The sequence below is a fragment of the Schistocerca nitens genome, chromosome 3, assembly GCF_023898315.1.
Source record: "Schistocerca nitens isolate TAMUIC-IGC-003100 chromosome 3, iqSchNite1.1, whole genome shotgun sequence".
NCBI lineage: Eukaryota > Metazoa > Arthropoda > Insecta > Orthoptera > Acrididae > Schistocerca > Schistocerca nitens.
Window position 1 is genome coordinate 638,013,636 of NC_064616.1, and position 20,475 is coordinate 638,034,110.

Consider the following 20,475-nt stretch of genomic DNA (forward strand, 5'->3'; position numbering starts at 1 on the left):
TGTGAGGTTGTGCAGAGAGGACAATGTCAAATAACTACAGTAGATTCTGATTTAAGTTCTGTCCCTCCCATCTTTCTTCCTCTTCTTGAATCAGTCCACACAAGTACTAGACACACTGCTTCAGCAAAGTCACTGCTAATTCCTTCCCTCATCATTCCCCATTTAACCATAACATTAGGTTGGTGCATAGGCTCATAGCATTTTTCCATAAGCTTCATAAAAACAACAGATATGCATAACAGACACTTCAGTCATCAATAATATATTCTCCTTCACCATTTACAACAGCCTGCAACACTGGGATAACTTTTTGATTCAGTGACTGTAGAAATCACCTGGTTTTGTTCAGAGCGAATCTTCATAAAAAAAATAAATGAATAAAAAATAAAAAAATTTCCTTGAAATTATGTGTTAGAGAGAGTAAAAGTTGAAAATCTGAGGGTGTAAGATCAGGTGAATAAGACCGGTGCAGAATGACCTCCCAACCCAACTCCTGTATAGTTTTTTTTGTCAGTCTAGCAGAATGCAGGCCAGTATTATCATGTAGTAGCATCACTCTGTGCAGTCTTCCTGGTCGCTGCTCTTGGACAGTGTCTGCAAGATGTCTCAGTTGTTGACAGTAAATGTCAGCAGTGATGGTTACATCTCAGGGAAGCAATGCGTAGTACAACACACCATCGCTGTTCCACCAGATGCTTAATATTATCTTTTGTGGATGCACACAGGTCTTTGCAGGGGGAGCTGCTGCTTTGTTTGGACTCAACCATTCCTCTCTTTTCCTTATGTTAGCACAAAGACACCATTTCTCATCACCAGTAATGTTGCAGGATAGGAATGGTTGGTGGTGTTCAAGAGCCAATTGACAATGCGCTACATATGGTCACCTGCTGATTTTTGTGATTTTGGCTTACAATTTCTCCACATGGCACTCCACTGTTTAGTGTTCACAGCTCCACACATTACCTCCAAATGATAAATTTGATAATATGTAAACTCAAAAAGCAACAGTGAACTAATGATAAAAAATGGCAATTGATAAGCAACCCCCGTAGCAACTGAAATACCAATATGCAAATCAAAAACACCACCAACTTACACACCAACCTAATAGCGTAAACGGATCTGTGTTCTTTCACAAAGCTAGCACATCAAAATTGGTTGAATAATGTAAGCAAAATTGCAGCTTCTCTCACAATTATTTCCCTATGTACTGAGCATAATGCCCACTGACAATCAACTTAAGAATGACAAGCACTGATAAAATACAATAAATCTTTCTTCATGTCAAATACGCTGAACTTTTAGTTGTGCTACTTTTAAAGTTGTCACTTACAGAAACTTTGTGTGGTAACTGGTTCAATATACTAGTGTAATCATTAGCTGAAATCAATTCCCTGATGATTGTACTTCAAAATGGGAGCCACAGAAAAAATGTGTGTGTGTGTCCAATTTCTCCAACTGCATGCAATGAGAAGTGCTCACCATGCATTGTCACCATACTTTTTTTAATCCACATCTCCTCCCTCTCACTCTCTACATATTCTGTCACAACATTCAAGTTTTACATAATTTCTTCACAAATTAGTTTTTCTAAGACACTCCTGTGCATATTGTTTATGGCTACTCCAGCTACTCAACTCCCAATGTACTCATCTGGTGCCTTCTCAACACTTCTTACTTCTTGTTTCATAGTTTTTCCCTTCATCACTTGAATAACAGGAATATGGTTTCCAATGGAAAAAGCAGCAATACCTAATTTTGCAGATTTCTCGCAGATTAAAACTGTATGGCAGACCATGACTCAAGCCTGGAACCTTTGCCTTTCACAAGCAAGTACTCCAACAAATGAGCTATGCTTGCACAACTCATAACCTGCCTTCACAACTTTACTTCAGCCAACACCTAATCCTCTACCTTCCAAACTTCACAGAAGTTCTGTATACCCTGGGAGGCCAGCAGTCCTCGTAGAAAGGATACTGTGGAGACATGGCTTAGCCACAGAGTAAGGGATTAGGTGTTTTAACTGTCAGATGGCTTGAAACTACAAACAGCAATACCTTTCACTAAAACATATATTTTGGTTTGGATGCAAATAACATTGGCAGTGGTTGTAAGGCCTTCATTAACTGTAAATAGTAATTTTGAAGCTTATGATTTCTATTGTACATATCTGAGTATTTTTTTAATTAAAAAATTATTTTATGTTGTTTAAATCTACAAAAGTCATTACAATCAGTTAGGGATCCTTTGAACTATAGGGCTACTGCGAACAACACATGAAAAAATTCAACACTTTATTTATCAATGGCAGAAGCAACTACAAGAAGTATCTAACCACCTTTTCTGATTCCTGTTTGATTATAAACCAGTCTTATTGCTATGAAATTATTCAGGAATTCTCTCTCACTTGCCAAAAATCTCACTTTGTGTGTCTCCTTCTTTTAAGTTGTAGGACCAAACAGTAAAAAGTTTGAATTCTGAATTTAGCTGATTTGTACTTCGATTTTTTTTCCCCTACTAAATACTTTACTGTGTTAGAAGTCGATTTTAAAGGTATACATTTTTAATTTTTTTCTTTTTGTATTGTAGCACTAATTTTTATAAGTTTTTCATGGGCAGACCATGGACATACGGGTTCAGCTAATGTTCAAAACAAAATATCTTGGCTAGATTTGCAAACAAATTACTTGTTTTTTCTACAGTCTTCTGAAGATTATGGTACAAGCATTTAACATTTGCTGGTGTTATTAAAAGCTGGCCTCTTTTTTAATAAGTACAATTTTTTACGTCCTTTGAAGCAAAGACTTTTTTTGTGTTACACACATGCCCTTGGCTACTTACGTAGTGATTTTTTTAACTCTCCCTAGAAATTATTTCAGTGTCATTTATTAAAAAGCCGATGCAAAATTTTAAAGGTGTGATCAGCGTAAGTTCCTCAGCACCTTCAAATTTTGTCAAACCTTGTTTTTTTCCCCCTTTGTGGGTTGTATTCTGCAAGTAATACTCATGATGGGGCTTAGAAGGCGCAATTTTCATTCTTTCGTGGTAAAAATTATGAAGATACTGCACATCCGTAATAGATACAATATAAATAGAACTTAATTATATGATGGCATTAATTGAATCCTAATTAAAACATTACAGATTATTATAAACTTTTTAGTTCCAATGGACAAATTCTACTCTCCCCCCCCCCCCCTCTCCCAAACCTACAGTCACATGTACATATAAGCAGTTGTGACAGTGCAGGTGTTGTACAAAAACTGTACATAACAATGCAAACAGGAATATAGCGTCTGCAGTATTGGGATTGCAAGAGACTATTCATGGTTAAAAATGCATTTAGTCCTCAATTAGTATTGTTTGTAAATAAAACAACATGTGGCATAAAATATAGATAAGTTGTATTCCAACACACTATTTTGGTCTTAATTTATCTCCTACCTACATTTCATCATTGTTGTTCTACATACAGGTATTTGTTTACACATACTATCAAAACAATACTTCATGATGTTTTCATAGTCAAAGATACCTGTGCTTATTGACTGCTCATTTTTCCCTTAAATGTAGGATGTCTCCATCAAATAAATGCACAAGAGAAACCATTCTTGGATAACACATTACAGTCTGATGGAGTCCACGTGTAGCATAACATAACCCACACACATCCACCAATATTATATGGTCCTCATAAAATATGAGTCCATCTAACACATTCTCTCTCTCTCTCTCTCTCTCTCTCTCTCTCTCTCTCTCTATTCGTTTAGTCGGTTCCGACTCTTCGTGACCCCATGAACCAAATCACGCCACTTTTTCCTGTCTTGCACTTTCTCCCGTAGACCTTCCAGGTTGGAACACATTGCTTCCGTGATGCCATCGATCCATCTCATCCTCTGATGTCCTCTTCTTCTAGTTCCTTCAATCTTCCCCAGCATTGATGTTTTTTCCAGCGAGGCATGCCTTTGCATTGTGTGTCCAAAGTAGGTCAGCTTTTGTTTTAACATTAGACCTTCCAGGGAGAAATCTGGTTTTACTTGCTCCAATATTGATCTGTTGGTTCTCTTTGCAGTCCATGGAACTCTAAGAAGTTTCCTCCAACACCACAATTCGAAGGAGCCAATTCTTCAAATCTAACACATTACTGACTTTTTTCAAAATCTCCTGCGAGTTACCACAAACACGTTACAATGACAAAACAAGTGAGACGTGAACAAGTGCAAGACAAACCACATGGAGATTTCCAGTTAAGGAGCATGAAGTGAATGCAAATAAGTAGTATGAATATTAGGGGTGACATATATAATAAAAACTTTTTGCTGAAAGGCATATTACAGTAAGAAATGCTATTCACCAAGATGAGCAAGAGAGTCCACTCATCCATGCAACAATGATTAAGAATCAACAGCAACACAAGTACATCTCCTAAATGCAATACAATAAATACTGAAATATGTAATGGGAAAATATGATTATTAGAAAAACCATAGAGTACGTAATGGAATAACTATGCCATCTCTCATATCTAGAGACTTCATTTATACAGAACAAAATACAGGAATAACTGGTACATAATATCAACTACAGTTTTGTGGGAAGAAATGAAAAGGAAAGTGTGATGTGTGTATGGTAACTGTACTTCACCTAACTATCCGTTTTAGTGGAACACTGCCATTTTTTCTGCAAAAGACCTCAAAGCCCCAGAAGCTAGTTATAAAATGAGTAAGTTTTGTTGGTGTATTCTTCTCTGCCTCAAAACTCTTCTAGCTTTACACCAAACATTCCATTTTTTCACCTTACAATTTAAAACTACACATATTGCGTAAATAATTAATCAGAAAAAAAAGACTTTCCTTGTATGAAACAGAATTACAGACTCAATACTTTATGACTGGATTTCACAGAAACCTGGTGAAAACTACCACCCTTAATGAACAGTTGTACAAAATTTTACAAACCTAACATAAAAAATTAATGTAAGTCACTACACTAAGATACAATCTGCAGTAAAACACTGTACTATTTTAACGAACTACTTACAATAAATCGGCCTAATCAGCAAAGACTAGAAAAACAGCTTGGGGGACTATTTCAACCTATGCTATTCCAGTGTAAAAAACAGCCACATTATAATATGATACTGTATGAATCAATGTGTTCACGAAGTGACTAGATTCTACGGCACCTTTTAATAAATAAATAAAAATTCTTCCAAGCTTTCCACAAAATATAAACTCATATCTTACCTATCTAGTGCTTTCATGTCAAAACTAAAAAGGAAATTACTTTATTCTTCATATTTACATTCACTAATAACACAGGTGTGAGAGTGGTGGTGTAGTAGTAGAGTGCCAGACTGACTCTGGGAGATACCACATTCAATCCCAGTATGAGTCAGAAATTTTCCTCATTCTAGTCCCTCCAGGATTGTCCCAGGTCTACTTCGGCCTACAATCAAACTGAGTACTCGAGCTGGGACTAGTCTTGAGGATAAAAGTGGTCGGGGTAATGGGCTTGTCACCTTCTCCCTCCTCGTGCTGTGGCGAACAAAAGGGTGCAATGTACTTTCTGCCAGGCCAGAAGCCAGCCCACGTTGTGTGTGCCACTGACAGTATCTATTAATAAAAGACACAATAATTTTTTTGGAAAATTTACTGTGACAACATTTTTAAAAGTAACTGTGTTATTAGAATTTTATCTGGTGTTAGTTTTAGAACAATCTACAGACACCTCTGCGAAATTATTTTGTCAAAGTCTGAAGGTGCCACCCCTCCTAACCCCTTGAACTTTTCGTTGTGGTGACTGACTGGTTGCAAATACAAAATAAAGAGTTTAGTTGTAACAAGTTGATCTGCAACGTAACTCAAGGTCTATGCTACTTTTATATTAGTTTGATCCACAAGTTTGTAGCATATTGTCAGTTTTTATTTGTAGTTCATGGTCGCTATTTGAGTTTACATATTGTCAATTTTATCATCTGAGGATAACGTATGAAGCTATAGATGCTAGAATATGGAGTGCCAAGCAAATAAATCTGAACATTTCTGACATATTCTTCTGTTTGAGTTTGGGGGGGGGGGGCGGGGGGGGGGTGACAGCAGCAGAGGCAGCCAGAAACATTTGCGCCATGTGTGGGGCTAATGCCATTGGATATAGGATGACATGAAAATGGTTTTGAGGAGAATCATTTTGACATTAATGACTTTACACATTCATTCAGGAAGACCTTTGAGGTTTGAAGATCATTTATACGCATTAATCCACAATTATCCATGTCAGTGTACTCAAGAACTCGCAAATTTGATGAACTGTGATCATTTCACCATTGTCTGACATTTGCTCCAATGAGGAATGTTCAAAAATCAAGTGTATTGATACTGCATGCTCTAAACCAAAACCACGAAGATCAATGGGTGGCCATATGTGTACCTCTGCTTGCTCGTCATCAATGAGCTCAGGACAACACCAACCATTTCTATCCTGTATCATTATTGGTGACAAGAAATGATGTCTTTAGGCTAGAATCAGGAAAAGAAAGGAACTGTTTAGTCCAAACAAAGCAAAAATTCCCTTTACAAAGATCTGCATGCACCCACAAAAGATAACATTATGCATGTGGTAGAACAGCTACAGTGTGGTGTACTACGAATTGCTTCCCAGAGTTGTTCCCGACACTAATGACATTTATTATCAACAACTGAGACATCTTGCAAAAACAATCCAAGAACAATGACCAAGAAGACTGCATGAAGTGAGGCTACTCCACAATAATGCACGCCCGTGTTCTGCTAGGCAGACAAAAACACTATACACAAGCTGAGTTGGGCAGTCATTCTGCACCCATCTTATTCATCTGATCTTGCACCCTCATATTTTCATCTTTTCCACACTCTATCAAACAACCTTTAAGGAACATCCTTTCCAGATGAAAATATGCTCCAATGCGTTCTTTGCCTCAAAACCACATGATTTCTACAGATGTGGAATAAAAAAGTTCCCCAGCATTGGCAGGCTGTTGTTAACAGTGAAGGAGAATATATTATTGATGACTGAAGTCTCTATTATGTGTATCTGTTGTGTTTATTGATCTTATGGAAAAAGGCTGCAAACTTATGCACCAACCAAATATTTAACAATCTTTTCATAATAATAATTTACAAACACTGTGTTACATTTAAAAGACCAATCTCCTGCAAGTTTTTTTGTGTGTAATGTGTACATACATCATACATAAATTAATAAAAGTGCAAGAGGTTATCACATGCCAAAAACTTTTGACACCCTTGTCACAACGCACTTATCCATTAATGTCTTTCATCATCGAAAACATTTATATTTTTCAAGAAATAATGCAATAAATGGTCATAATAATCATGCCAAAGCACCATCAACAAATCATACAAGACTAGAGGAGTACACATGTATCTCGAAAATGCACATGCATGATAAATGTCTATGAGTAATATAGTGAAGTTTAAGGTTAAACTGTTGGATAATCATTTGACTCTAGTGAAGAGTAACTTTAAACAGAATCATCATTTGGGGATCAGAAATGTTTGGAAATAATTTTCAAAGCTTCTGTCACACCATGTGGTAACAACATAAACAAATATATGTAACCATCAATTTGCAAGTGAAATTTTAACAACAGAGACTGCAGAAATTTTGCCTCGGCAGCAAAATATAGGAAAACGGTGAGAAAACTTGATTAAACAAAATAATTGCAGTACAGCTGCAACACTGTGGAATGTGAAACCACACAGGAAATAGTTACCACAGGGAAAGAATATGTACGTATGAATGTAAGAAGTTAAAAACATAAAATGACAGAAACAGTGCTTTACTAATCATGGTATGGTATAATGTACTATTCTACTGAGTCGTCCTGATACATGCGAGCAGCAGCCCAAGTTAACCATGACATTTGAATAATGGAATACCGCTTTCACAAAGCTTCACATTGAATGGTAGAAAAAAAATTCACCTCAATGAATATTAAGGGCAACATTGTTTCTCAAGCAATCCTACAATGCAGATACTTATGAATATAGACAATATACAAGGTGTTCCACTTATCTCGACCACAGAAAACGACTTTTTATCCAATGCAAAATAAAAAAATTACCAAGCAAATGAAACAGAGGTAAAAACTTTAACAACCAAGATCGCTAATTATAATGACTGGTTTCAACAAATCGAGTTGCCACCATTGGATCGGTAAGGTTGGTTGGTTGGTTGGTTGGTTGAGTGTTCCATTGATCAATCACATGGTACGGTAGCTGTTATGATGTGGAACGTGTCAAGAAATGCACATATGAAACAAAATTTTTTAATATATATAACAATACAGAGTTAAAGATTAATATTTGGATTATTTACCCCATTCCCTCAAATGGCACAAAATGCATATACTATATTTATAGATTTATTTATTCCTATTCAAGAATTCATCTATGGTCTAGAAGGAGTAGTCAAAGAGAAACAATTTCAATTTATTTTTGAAGCTATTACTGCTATCTGTCAGACACCTTATTTCATCGGGTAATTTGTTGAAATTTTTTATAGCAGCATATTTTACACCTTTCTGTGGCAAAAATAGGTTGAGCAAAAGATAGTGTAAGTCTTTCTTTTTTCTGGTATTATAATCATGAATGTCACTGTTGTTTTTAAACTAGTCCATGTTGTTGAGAACAAATTTCATTAGTGAGTAGATGTTTTTGAGGCTGTTGAAAGAGTTCCCAATCTTTTAAAAACATGCCTACAGGATGTGTGACTATGAACCCCACACATTATTCTAACCACTTTCTTTTGAGCAGTGAATACTTTTTGTCTAAATGTTGAGTTACCCCAAAATATTATTCCGTATGACATCAGAAAGTGAAAGTATGCAAAGTATGTTAGCTTACTAATTTCTATATCCTCAAAATTGCCAATTATTCTGATTGGAAAAGTTGCTGAACCTAGTCACTTTAGGAGATCCAAAATATGAATTTTCTAATTAAGATTTTCATCTACATGTACACCCAAAAACTTGGTATGCTCTACCCTGTCTACTGACTTCTGTTTATGTGTTATATTTATTGAAGGAAATGTACTTTTTGCAGCAGAAAATTGGATGTACTGTGTTTTTTCAAAGTTTACAGCAAGCCCATTTGCAGAAAACCAATTAATGACTTTCCAAAGACCGTATTTGTATCATTTTCAATTTGGCTTTCTTTTACAGGATTAATAATGATGCTTGTATCATCAGCAAACAGTGTCTGTTCAACTTCCTGTTTCAGACAGGAAGGGAGGTCATTCACATAGATCAAGAACAGAAGGGGGCCCATGATTGAACCCTATGGAACACCTAATGTAATTTCACTCTAGTTATAAGAAGTGGCAAAATTTATTTAAATCACTTGACCTATATAAGGAAACTTGTTGCTTACTGTTCTGTAGGTGTGGCTTAAACCACCATATGCTATTCCATTTACACCATAGAATTGTAATTTCTGTAACATAATGTTACAGATCACAAATTACAAGCATAATCAGGTCTGATATATTTAGGTGGAGATCATAATTTCAAGAAATGGATGTATACAGCATAGTTTATGTATATGCAGCATATCTCCACACAATATATTGTGTCAAGACATGACATTCCACAAACACAAAGTAAGTAATACATCACCATGTCAGAAATAAAACAAGATTTGCATAAAACTTCATATGACATCATATGCAAATCGCACCAACTGCCCAAGGGTCATAGTCACATAACAGATGAAAGCAGACAGAGAACAACAAGGCAAGGCAAAGATGTTACGAGCTACCGGCAGGTAGTACTGCTGAAGAAACACATTAGGCTACTCTGAGCTACCAGTAGCATGGCCAAATCTTGCTCCTACTCCTCCCTCACCCTTCCTATTAGCTCATCCTACCAGTGACAAAATCATTTTCCATTACCCACACCATTCAGATGAGAGCCAGAACCTACTGGCCTGTACTTCCTCCATGCCCCATGATCTGTAAACTGCAGTCAGAGTGACATGACCATGCCATTTTCTTTTCCCCACTTCGTTCCTTGCCACGGCATAATTTGGAACCAACTTGTGCACACCCTAAGCGAACCCTGCTGTCTGTCACATTACCACTCGCACACCAGTCCGCACCTCTACACAATATCTGGGAACAGCCGGCTTGGGCCTGTAGGTCGAATTTTCACCCACATCACTTAACACACCTTCCTGCAGGTCAATGGGAAATTTCGCAGGCAGCAAAGACGGGCATCTTTCATGTGGATTCTGTATTCTGGAACTGTGTGGTTGAAACTCAGATATTCTTACAGTGATTTTAAAACCAACAAAGCAGATTGAGTGTGGAAGAGAAGCTGAAAATCAATCAGTCAGGTGCAAATCAACTATAAGGTTTCTTAATGTCTCAATTCGATGGGAAGATGAACAAAACTTTCTGCAATACATGGTTCTGCAAAAAATCGGGGTTAACAGTGAGTGAAGACAAACAAAACTTATTTTGCTCCAAATGTGTGTTATTTGGTGGTGAAAAAATGTGGACAACAGATCATTTAAGATCATTCTAGATCATTTAAGAAACTGAATTACATTTAGAAATTGCTAGCAAATGCAAATTGTTTGTTACCACTAATGTTGCTGCTGAGATTGATTCAGAATATAAAATGTCAATTCCAAAACATAATTAGTTACAAAGAATACACACATGTTAACCAGAATAACAGAGCGCTTAACATTTCGTGGACCTCATGAGTTTGCACTAAGGGGTCAGCTAACTGTTGCCATTTCTTAGATTTGTTAACTCTTCTATGAAATGATGACAGTAATCCATTTACCCTCCTCAATGCCACTACAAGAAGAATCAAATACCCTTGTAAACACAACATTTACCCTCCTCAATACCTCTACAAAAAATAGACCACTCAAACTTCCAACTGTTAAATGTATGTCACGCGTTACACAAAAGGAATTTTTAAACTATATGTATCCAGTTTACATTGAATAACTGATTGCAGGCATTAAGGCTTCCGCTTTTTTTTCTGTACAGGCAGATGAAACAACAGATATTACATGCATAAGTCATGTTTGTCGTAATACCGTGGTAAATTAGTGGGAAGTAACCTGTTGAAAGATTCCTTTCCTTCACTATAAATAACAAAAATACAGGTTATATAACTACAATTCAGAACAAATTCATTATAAAGTTTACTGCCTTGTTATCTGAGCCCCACCAATGAAAATGAACACAAGTTGATGCTAATAACCCACCTTATTATACCAGACCCAATTCAGTTTGTAACTTGCGATCTATATGCTTCCCAGCACTGATTACGGCAACTTAGATTTGCCAAAACCGGACATCACAAATAAAATTATAATTAGACACGTTGGCCGTTGAAGCTTTTACTTCTACACCTGATATTACTCTAGACCGCCCCCAATATTTTAATGATATTAAGCATATATACGAAGCAAACAGTGTTGAGTTAAAAGAGGAATATAAGCCAACAGGATAACATTTTTTGTAACTTAGTTCATTAGGAAAATATGATCATTAGTAGTACATTTTTTTTTTTTAAACAGCATCCTGTATTTTTTCATTCAGTAATCCATTTACCCTCCCCAATGACTCTACAAAAAGTATCAAATCTCCTTGTAAACACACCATTCAATTTAATGAGCAACATAAATGAGCATCTTTAATACCATTCTGTAATCCATTGTGGGTGCAAAAATGTGTGGAACATTTAAAAATGCTCAAACTGGTGATCACGGACAGTGGTACTGTGCAGTGCAGTGCAGTGCAGTGCCACCTGGTGAAATGAATTACACAGAAGCACAATATGTTTCTGTATGTTCTCTGGAGCAGTTGGAATATCCCAATAGATGATGTCTTTTATACATCCGCAGCAGATAAAGTCTAGAGGATTGAAGTCAGGAGACTGATCAGGCCTCCACAGCCAATCCACCTGGCTTGATGTCTTCAGTTCAGAACACTATGTGCACGCAAGGCATTATGCAGTGGACATCCATCATTTTCATACCACATAAGCATTCTGGTACTTAGCAGAATTTCATCCACAAGACGAGGATGAATTCATGGGAGAAGGTTGGAATATACACTGCAGTTTTGAATTACCACTGGTGAGATAATAGTCACTAATTGCAGTAAAAAACATCCTATACCAGACATTAACTCTCTGTGGACACTGATGTTCAACCTGTGTAAGCCACTGGGGGCTTTTGCTAGACTAATAATACATGTTCTTTCTATTTACCTATTCTTTGTTTGGCAAAGAACATTCATCAAAGTTCTGGTTGGCAAATATTTGCTGCTGTGTCCAGTGACTTGACTGTACACCATTCCCATGCTACTTTTGGTGAAAGTATGTACAATAAGGATAGAACTGGTGATGTGTTAGAATGTGACAGAGACTTGGTTTAGGAATCCCAATCTCCTGTTTAACCTGTCATGCACTCATGTATGGACTCATTGCAACTGAAGCAAGGTTAACAGCTACGGAGGCTTTGCCTGCGCGAGTTCTACAATTATTGTGTTGCCCTGGGTTCAAACGTTCCATTTCCTAAACCGTCACAAGACAAGTAAACACTCGTCAGGAAGGTGGGTTCTTGTCAGGCAGTTTCTCTGCCCAAATAGCATTATGCCTCCCTTCAGTCACAACAAAATAATAGTACTGATTATGCAGTTCTTAATCAAGTGATGTCTTCACTGTACACAACATACCATTTAAAAGTATCACAGTTGTGTACTACATGTAATCTTATTGTAAATAAGAGAACATGACAGTAATTACCGCTCTGGTCTTTGTATAAGAGCAGCACTTCTACCGTCTCATCTTGGTGTACATTGTACACACACAAATCTTCAACAAGTGACAGTTGACTAAGTGACTGGTGTGCATTTTATATGTACTAATATTTGTCTATTGTCAATTACAGCAAGTGAACCAGTGTACCAGTAAAGGAGAGTCAAAGTAAATTTTGTGATACTTTTTAATAATACGTTAGTGTGAATGGCACACTGTGATATTTTTTCGAATAGGTCTTGAGAAGAGGTAGTGGGTTACAGAATGAAAAATATATAGGGTGCTACTTGCTACTTTTTAAAAAAAGGACACATAATGCTGTTTGTACTTATATGTTTGTAACAAACATCATTGCAAGAAAGGCAATCATGTTGGTCAATGTCATCCTGGTAGCTAATCATCATCTGCATGATTTTTTTTATTTTGCTTCCATACAAAGAGTTATTGGGGGTGGTTAAGATATATCAGACATCCTGTACATGTTGGGTACCTCGTGGCACAAAGGTCTGTGCAGCAAACTATAACTATTTCTGTTTTATTTTGATTGAACAGTTATTGTCATTCACAACTATTTCTATCCTTTTCCTTGTGAGTGGTTTGGAACAGTTGGAGGAACATAATTAAAAATGAAACCACAGTAACACACGAGAATAGATTATTATTATTTTTTAGTCTGGGATCATTACTTTTCAATCATTACTTGTGAAAAATACAGACTGCAGTTTTCGTAACTGTGCTGGGTAAATATTAGATCCAGTTCCAAATGAAAATATTGTATTTCTTTTAGTTGAAGATTTATGCAGCAGCAGCAGCCGCCAGTTTTCTTTTGACATCAGCATTCAGTAGCCTGGGTTGGCTCCACATTACAAGTCTGACATGACCATCAGCATATCCACTGTTATTTTTATTAGAGGTGATATCGGCCAATTAGATCCACACACTAATCTATTTGTTACAATAGTGCATTTCTGAATCTAGTTTTTGTCTTCCGAATGAGAAAACTAAAGTAAGCATACAAGTTCTAAAAACGTGTTTCATACAGGTAAGATTTACTGGTGATGTTCCTTTGCCAAAGGACAGTAAAAATAATGTTCGTCAAACGTTGCTTACAACAGGGGTAACTAACGTGTACATATTTTTTGTTTTGTTTACAGTAGTGATTACACAGTAACACAGAATCAGGAAAGAATTTTTAAGAGAGAGTCTGGAAAGAATTTTCAAATTCCAAACGTGCAGTTCCTACAAAAATTCTCTGCACTGGAGAACTTGCACCAGTTATTTCGTTCACTCGAGAACTTCACTTATATTACGAAATCTACAGATTCCACATCATTTGTCGGTGTCCCCTTACATATACCAAAACAAATAATTAGGCCTATTGCACGTTTTACATTACATATAACAATAGTTTACAACGTGCAGATACGACTTAATACTGCGATGTCCGTGGTGTAAAATGCATTCCATACAATAAATAACAATTTAATTACCAGTATAGGGACCTCGATCCATTTAGAATGTTATTGTTTTTTTTCTTATCCCATTTCTAGCTCTTCTACACACAATTCCCGAAAACATAACCTCGTTATCAGGACATTTAAATTCATAAACAAACAACAACACTCTCTTCGTTCGGTAGTGAAAAGCATATCAGAGGAGCAAAACATCACTTTTTCAACACTTAAATGACAACGGAAACGAACTGTCAAAATAATTAAGCTTACCATTTATCACGGTCATTCTTCTCCCAAATTCGAGCTCTTCATTTTAGCTTCATTACGTCACAGAAATTCACGAAATACACTTCTTCGAATAAAAACACAACAACATGGCATTTCTGTCATTAAATGCTACAAAAACAAGAAATAACCTCACAATCATGAGCACAGTTACGAGATGCAATTTCACTGCACCTTCCCGTTGCGTGGTTTATTTATTTATAAGAGCTTCATTCGGTCGAGACTGTAGTCCCAGTACCCACAAATGAACGTCGCCATACATTAGAAAAATTAAGTCTTACTTTAACAAAACTTCCACCAGAAAACCAGTAACCTTAAGTAGTAAAGAATATCCCCTCAATATCCATTACGTCAGCAGGCAGCTTCGCCCTTTCCTTCCCGGCCGTGCTACCACAGTATTGTAAAACACAGCAGGCGTAAAATCAAAGAGCAATGTTTGGTTTCAGTTATCGCACAATTTTTATGAGTCATTAAAATTTCCATAGTTTTTCTATGATGATTCCGCTGGAAGTGCTAGCTTTCTAAATCCGAATAATCGTTCCACACCCAATGTACAAACGATGATACACCTCTGCCTTGCAGAGAGTATCTTCCATTTGAAATACATGAGCAATTAGGTTACGTTTTTAAAAGTCCAAGGAAAATTACACTAATCTGGAGTAGTTAAATGTATCCTGGTGGTCATAAGTAAATTCTAAATTAAACGGCAGAACTCAAAAGCGCATGAAGATTATTTTAAATTTCGGTATTTGAACGCCAGGATTGTAACCCAAGACAGAGTTGCAATTATTACAAGATTTAAACAGTAATATCTAGAGTCAACTATTTTCTTCTAGTACGACGGAAGATTATTTTCATATGATTATGTATTAAAGTGATGTATTGTAAAAACCTGGCATTTTCTGTGATCATGTCAAGCTCAAGTGAATTTTTGAGAACAGGTTACGCTGTGTACAACGTTCAGCAAAAACTAAGTTTGGTACCAGTTGTAGCGAACGCAACGTTGTGAGATGTAATTTGATGGCATACTAATCATTTAATATAACGGACTAGTACACATGGAAAAGCACAGAATGAAACTGAGTTTCGTTCATTAATTTCCCATGATATCTAAAAGAACTTGGTTCCCTGTTTAGCAGAGAAGTAAATGATGAACTTGGGCTATAGTAAATAATGTTTGACATAATGACTCTTTGTTACATGAGCTAGAATTTAATGTATGTCGTTAACATTTCTTATTGCATCACATAAACAAATTCTAGTATCCACCGAAAAAATACGGTCAAGGGGTCACTGTAGAGAATAACTATTCACTGTAACAAAGTTCCTTTCCATTGTGTTACGTCATATGTTAGTTTAGGATGGGATTGTCGGGTTCAGCGAATGCTGTCATGGCATATCTCACACCAGTCATTAGAAATATCTTCAATACAGTAATATGAATATGGCCTTATCTACATTATATCGGTAGAAGTAATGTTTACAGTAACATCTTTAAAATCAAGAAGTGTACTTCTAAGTTACATAGCACGTTAAGTAATTGTATCTGTGTAACCACTCATTTATCACTGGAACATTTCCCGAATAGCTGAAATGTGCTGACATTAAGCATTTTCTGAGAAAGGGGATAACGGAATACCGCTATAAGGCCCGTCCACACGTTACGATCTGTCTGCGCAAATGTCTGCGCACATCACATCTGCGCAGACAGATCGTTGCGTGTGGACAGAAGATTTGCACCAACCTGAGGTGTGTACAAACCTGGAAGTTGGAGTTGGAGGTTTGAGCGAAACCTCTCAAATCTGTGGGTTCAAACCACATCTGCGCAGACAAGTTGGAGCGTGTGGACAGGAGATCGCCGCAAATCTGGCGCGAAACAGCTGTTTGCTCAGTCTAGTGTTTGTATTTGTGCGCACCGGGCATTAAATTGGCTGATACACGTCAGTGTTCTCGAGAGTTTGTAAGTGAATTCATTGAAATATGTAGAAAACACCCATGTACCCATGTTTGTAGAAGATTAAAAGTAAAGAATATAGTGACCGAGACAAAAAGACTGCAGCATACAATGCTCTAATTGAGTTATCCAAAGTTCAGAAATCTAGATCTGGTGTAGGAGTAGATCAAGTATACCAGCCAACGTTATGGTATTTTGATCTGCTTGGCTTTCTTAGTGATCAAGAAACACCAAGACCAAGCAGGAGTACAATTGAAGATGAAATTGGAGTGTCAATGTTACCGCCAGCCGTTCATGAGGAGAAATTGCCCTTCCCATACAATTATTGTTTCTCATAATATGAAGGGTTACGAGCTTTAAGAGATAATTATAAGTTTCGACATCCATCCGCAAATAATTTCGCCAGTCGTTAGGTTCGTCCTGCAACTCTCTCAGTAAATTTACGTGAGAAAACTGCTTTCGCTTTAGCAGCCACTGTCTACACCATTTTGCCCGCTTTCTCTGTTTCCTGCGGTTGGTCTGAATGTTTTTTGCAACACAAGTTGCGAACACAGACCACAACAGAACTTCCTCCATTTCTATATTTCAAAATAACTGAATTAAATGTTTGACGTTTACGGGGAGCGTAGTCGCTTGCCACTGATATTTCTTTTCTACACCGACAGATGGCGGGCGAGTAGTAGATTGGGGTTTGTGTCGTGTGAACACACCACATTTGCAGCGATCTTTTGCATGTACAGACATCTGCACCGATGTCTGCGCAGACAGATCGTTGCGTGTGGACCGGGCTTAAGTTTCCACCCAGTTTCATTTTTGGCAGCATTCTAGAAAATTTTAGAAAACGTAATTTACATGTGAGTGCAGGTTTTCTCGGCGTATTCCAATTACAAAGTATTGTCGGGTGATCAGCCGAGTGGTGGCGTCGCCACATCGTTTGAATGAGTTTCGTAACTATTATCTTCAGGCGAAGATCATGAGTACGAAACTCATTCAGACACTGCGACAAGCCGATGCCATCACTCGGCTGATAACCCGAGAAGATTGTATCAAGGTAATATACAACCATCTTACAGCAAATAACATATTGTCAGAGTCACTGTTCAAATGTATAAAGGGTTCTGATATTAAGAATGCTATTTATACAAACAGCCAGAATGTGCTTAATTCATTAGACAGTAAACTACAGGCGACTGGTATATTCCGTGAACTGTCAGAGGAATTTTAAGTAAATTAGAACCTTACAGTGTAATAGGAAACGCTGCAGCATGGTTCAAATGCTATATCTCTGACAGGCAACAAGGGTGCCTTAGGAAGGAGACATGTATTACGTGAAGAGGCACAATCCGACTGGGAACTCATTACATGTGGTGTCCCACAGGGTTCCGTCTTAGGGCCTTATTTTTTCTTGTTTCTATGAATGACCTGTAATTTGAAACATCAGAGGCCAGGCTTGTTGTGTTAGCATATGATGCAAACACTGCAATAAATAAAAAATAAACTATTTCTTGGAGATGTCGTTTAATGGAATTTTCATGGACATTAATAAAATGTTTCTAGGCAATTCTTTGTCACCAAACTTTAAAAAACTACACTATATGCAGCTTAGAAGTTGTAAGATGTTTCTTGCCAGTATATAGGTGAAATATGAGGCCAAACAGACAGAAGAAGTTGAAAGTATTACAGTCTTTGGCTTTAAGCTCGATAATGAATTGCCCGCATCTCGTGGTTGTGCGGTAGCGTTCTCGCTTCCCACGCCCGGGTTCCCGGGTTCGATTCCCGGCGGGGTCAGGGATTTTCTCTGCCTTGTGATGGCTGGGTGTTGTGTGATGTCCTTAGGTTAGTTAGGTTTAAGTAGTTCTAAGTTCTAGGGGACTGATGACCATAGATGTTAAGTCCCATAGTGCTCAGAGCCATTTGAACCATTTTTGATAATGAATTAAATTGGGAGGTGGTCACTACAGAACTGCTGAAGCATCTAAAAAATGTCTATTGCAGTGCAAATGATGTCAGACATAGGTGATATAAAAATACTAAAATGTAAACTTTCACGGCCGGAAATATCATGTCCATTATAATTATCCGGGCTGTTATGCCGTGGTCGGTTGATGAATTCTGAGGTGATTCCCAACGTTTCGTCTCCGACTGCGGGAGACATCTTCAAGGGGGTCCGTAGCTTGATGGAAGGTCCAACACACACACCGGCTCGCTACTGTCAGTAGTGTGTTGGACCTTCCATCAAGCTACGGACCCCCTTGAAGATGTCTCCCGCAGTCGGAGATGAAACGTTGGGAATCACCTCAGAATTCATCAACCGACCACGGCATAACAGCCCGGATAATTATAATGGACATGATATAAAAATAACAAAGCTAGCATACTACGTTTACTTCCATTCCATAATGCCATAAGGGATTATTGTTTGGGAAACTTGTCAAGCCACATTAACGTTTATTGGGTCCAACAACGTGTAATAAGAATAATTTTTGTTGTGAAGTAAAGAACATCTTGCAGAGGCCTGTTCAGAGAACTGAGTATACTAATTACTGCTGCCCAATCTGTTTACTCATATTCCTTAATGAAATTCGTAGTTAAAATGGATATATCTTTCAAACCACCAGCTCAGTTAATGGAAGCAGTGCTGGGAATGAGTATATTCTTTCAAAGGATTTAAAGTCACTTTCTTTGGTCCAGAAAGGTGTCCATTTTCCAGGAACACACATTTTCAACAACTTGCTAGCAGATATAAAAAGTTTAACTACAATTAGAGTTGAGTTTAAACAAAATGTAAGGGATTTGTTGGTGGCCAACTTATTCTGCTCCACTGACAATTTCCTTAGTAGAAGCAAATGATATGATTACATTACTAATAATACAAGGTAACATTAGTATTACATACAGTCTGACATCTGTACAAATTTAGTGCAGTAATACAAAGATTGTAAATAAGTCTTGTAGAATACATTTTCTATTTGATGATGCATGGTTACAATAGTGTAAGAGTTATCATATACACCTCAGTGTATTGTACATTTATGTATTTTGTGACAAGTATTCTATTACTTTTTAAATGAAAATGTTTAGTAATTTATCAATCTTCAGCAACTGTAGTTGTATTTATTGAAATAATCAGCAACCAGTTGCACAAAGGAAATTTTATTTCCTTAACCAGTTTCAGGCATGTACTGCCCTTCTTCAGAAGACTATACAGAAAAATATATCACAAAAAGTAGAAGGTAGATAAGAATTTAAAATTTTAGAATGAAAACTTTAAAATTTTTTAAACTTTAATGTTTAAAAATCGTACATACTTATAACTACCACATTATTTCTGAGGGTAAAAAATAAGATGCATGCAGCATATTGCAGTGGTCCTAAAATACAAAAACTGTATTTAATACAATAATGAAGCTATTAATTAAAAAGAGCTTGTAAAAGTTTAATTGCGGTCCATAGTGCCTTTACAAAAATGGTGTAAGGAAGCCAGACAACAAGAACAGACATCATGCTAGAACTGGAGCTAATCAGCTAATGACAGGTCCCAAAGTTTTTTCACAAGCTGTACCTGCGACATGCAAATATCACAGTACTTGTTGTTTTACTATAATAAAATTGTGTAGCCACTTGCTTTCCTCTATAGTCACTTTCAGACACTTCATATTATCCAGTTATCGAGAAATGTGTCTCCACTTACTCCAGTTACAGTTTCCAGCCCCATGATAAGCTTTGCACTTTGATTTTGGTGACAGGTTCCCTGATAGCAAGCTACTGCCCTTACTATGGCTGTCTGGAGATTAGTTTCCAAATTTCCCACCCATAGTGCCATTTGTCATTTGCATTAAATTATTTTATTTGTCATTAGGTTTTTATTTTTCACTTATTATGATGCTTATGCACAATTACATTTTCGTTTATGCTTTGTGACAACTATAGTTGTGTAA

General features: G+C 36.9%; 1 protein-coding gene across 8 annotated transcripts in view; it reads right to left on the reverse strand.

The window, feature by feature from the left end:
* Positions 1-20,475, reverse strand: part of LOC126248590 (catenin delta-2) — a 546,087-nt gene that overhangs the window by 151,873 nt on the left and 373,739 nt on the right. For 7 of the 8 annotated variants that reach the window (XM_049949706.1, XM_049949705.1, XM_049949703.1 and 4 more), the window contains exon 1: positions 14,569-15,155. The exons of the other annotated variant lie outside the window; for it this stretch is intronic. The gene's annotated coding sequence lies outside the window, so the exon portion shown is untranslated. Of the gene's footprint in view, positions 1-14,568; positions 15,156-20,475 lie in introns of those variants that run through there. 8 annotated transcript variants of the gene reach the window in all.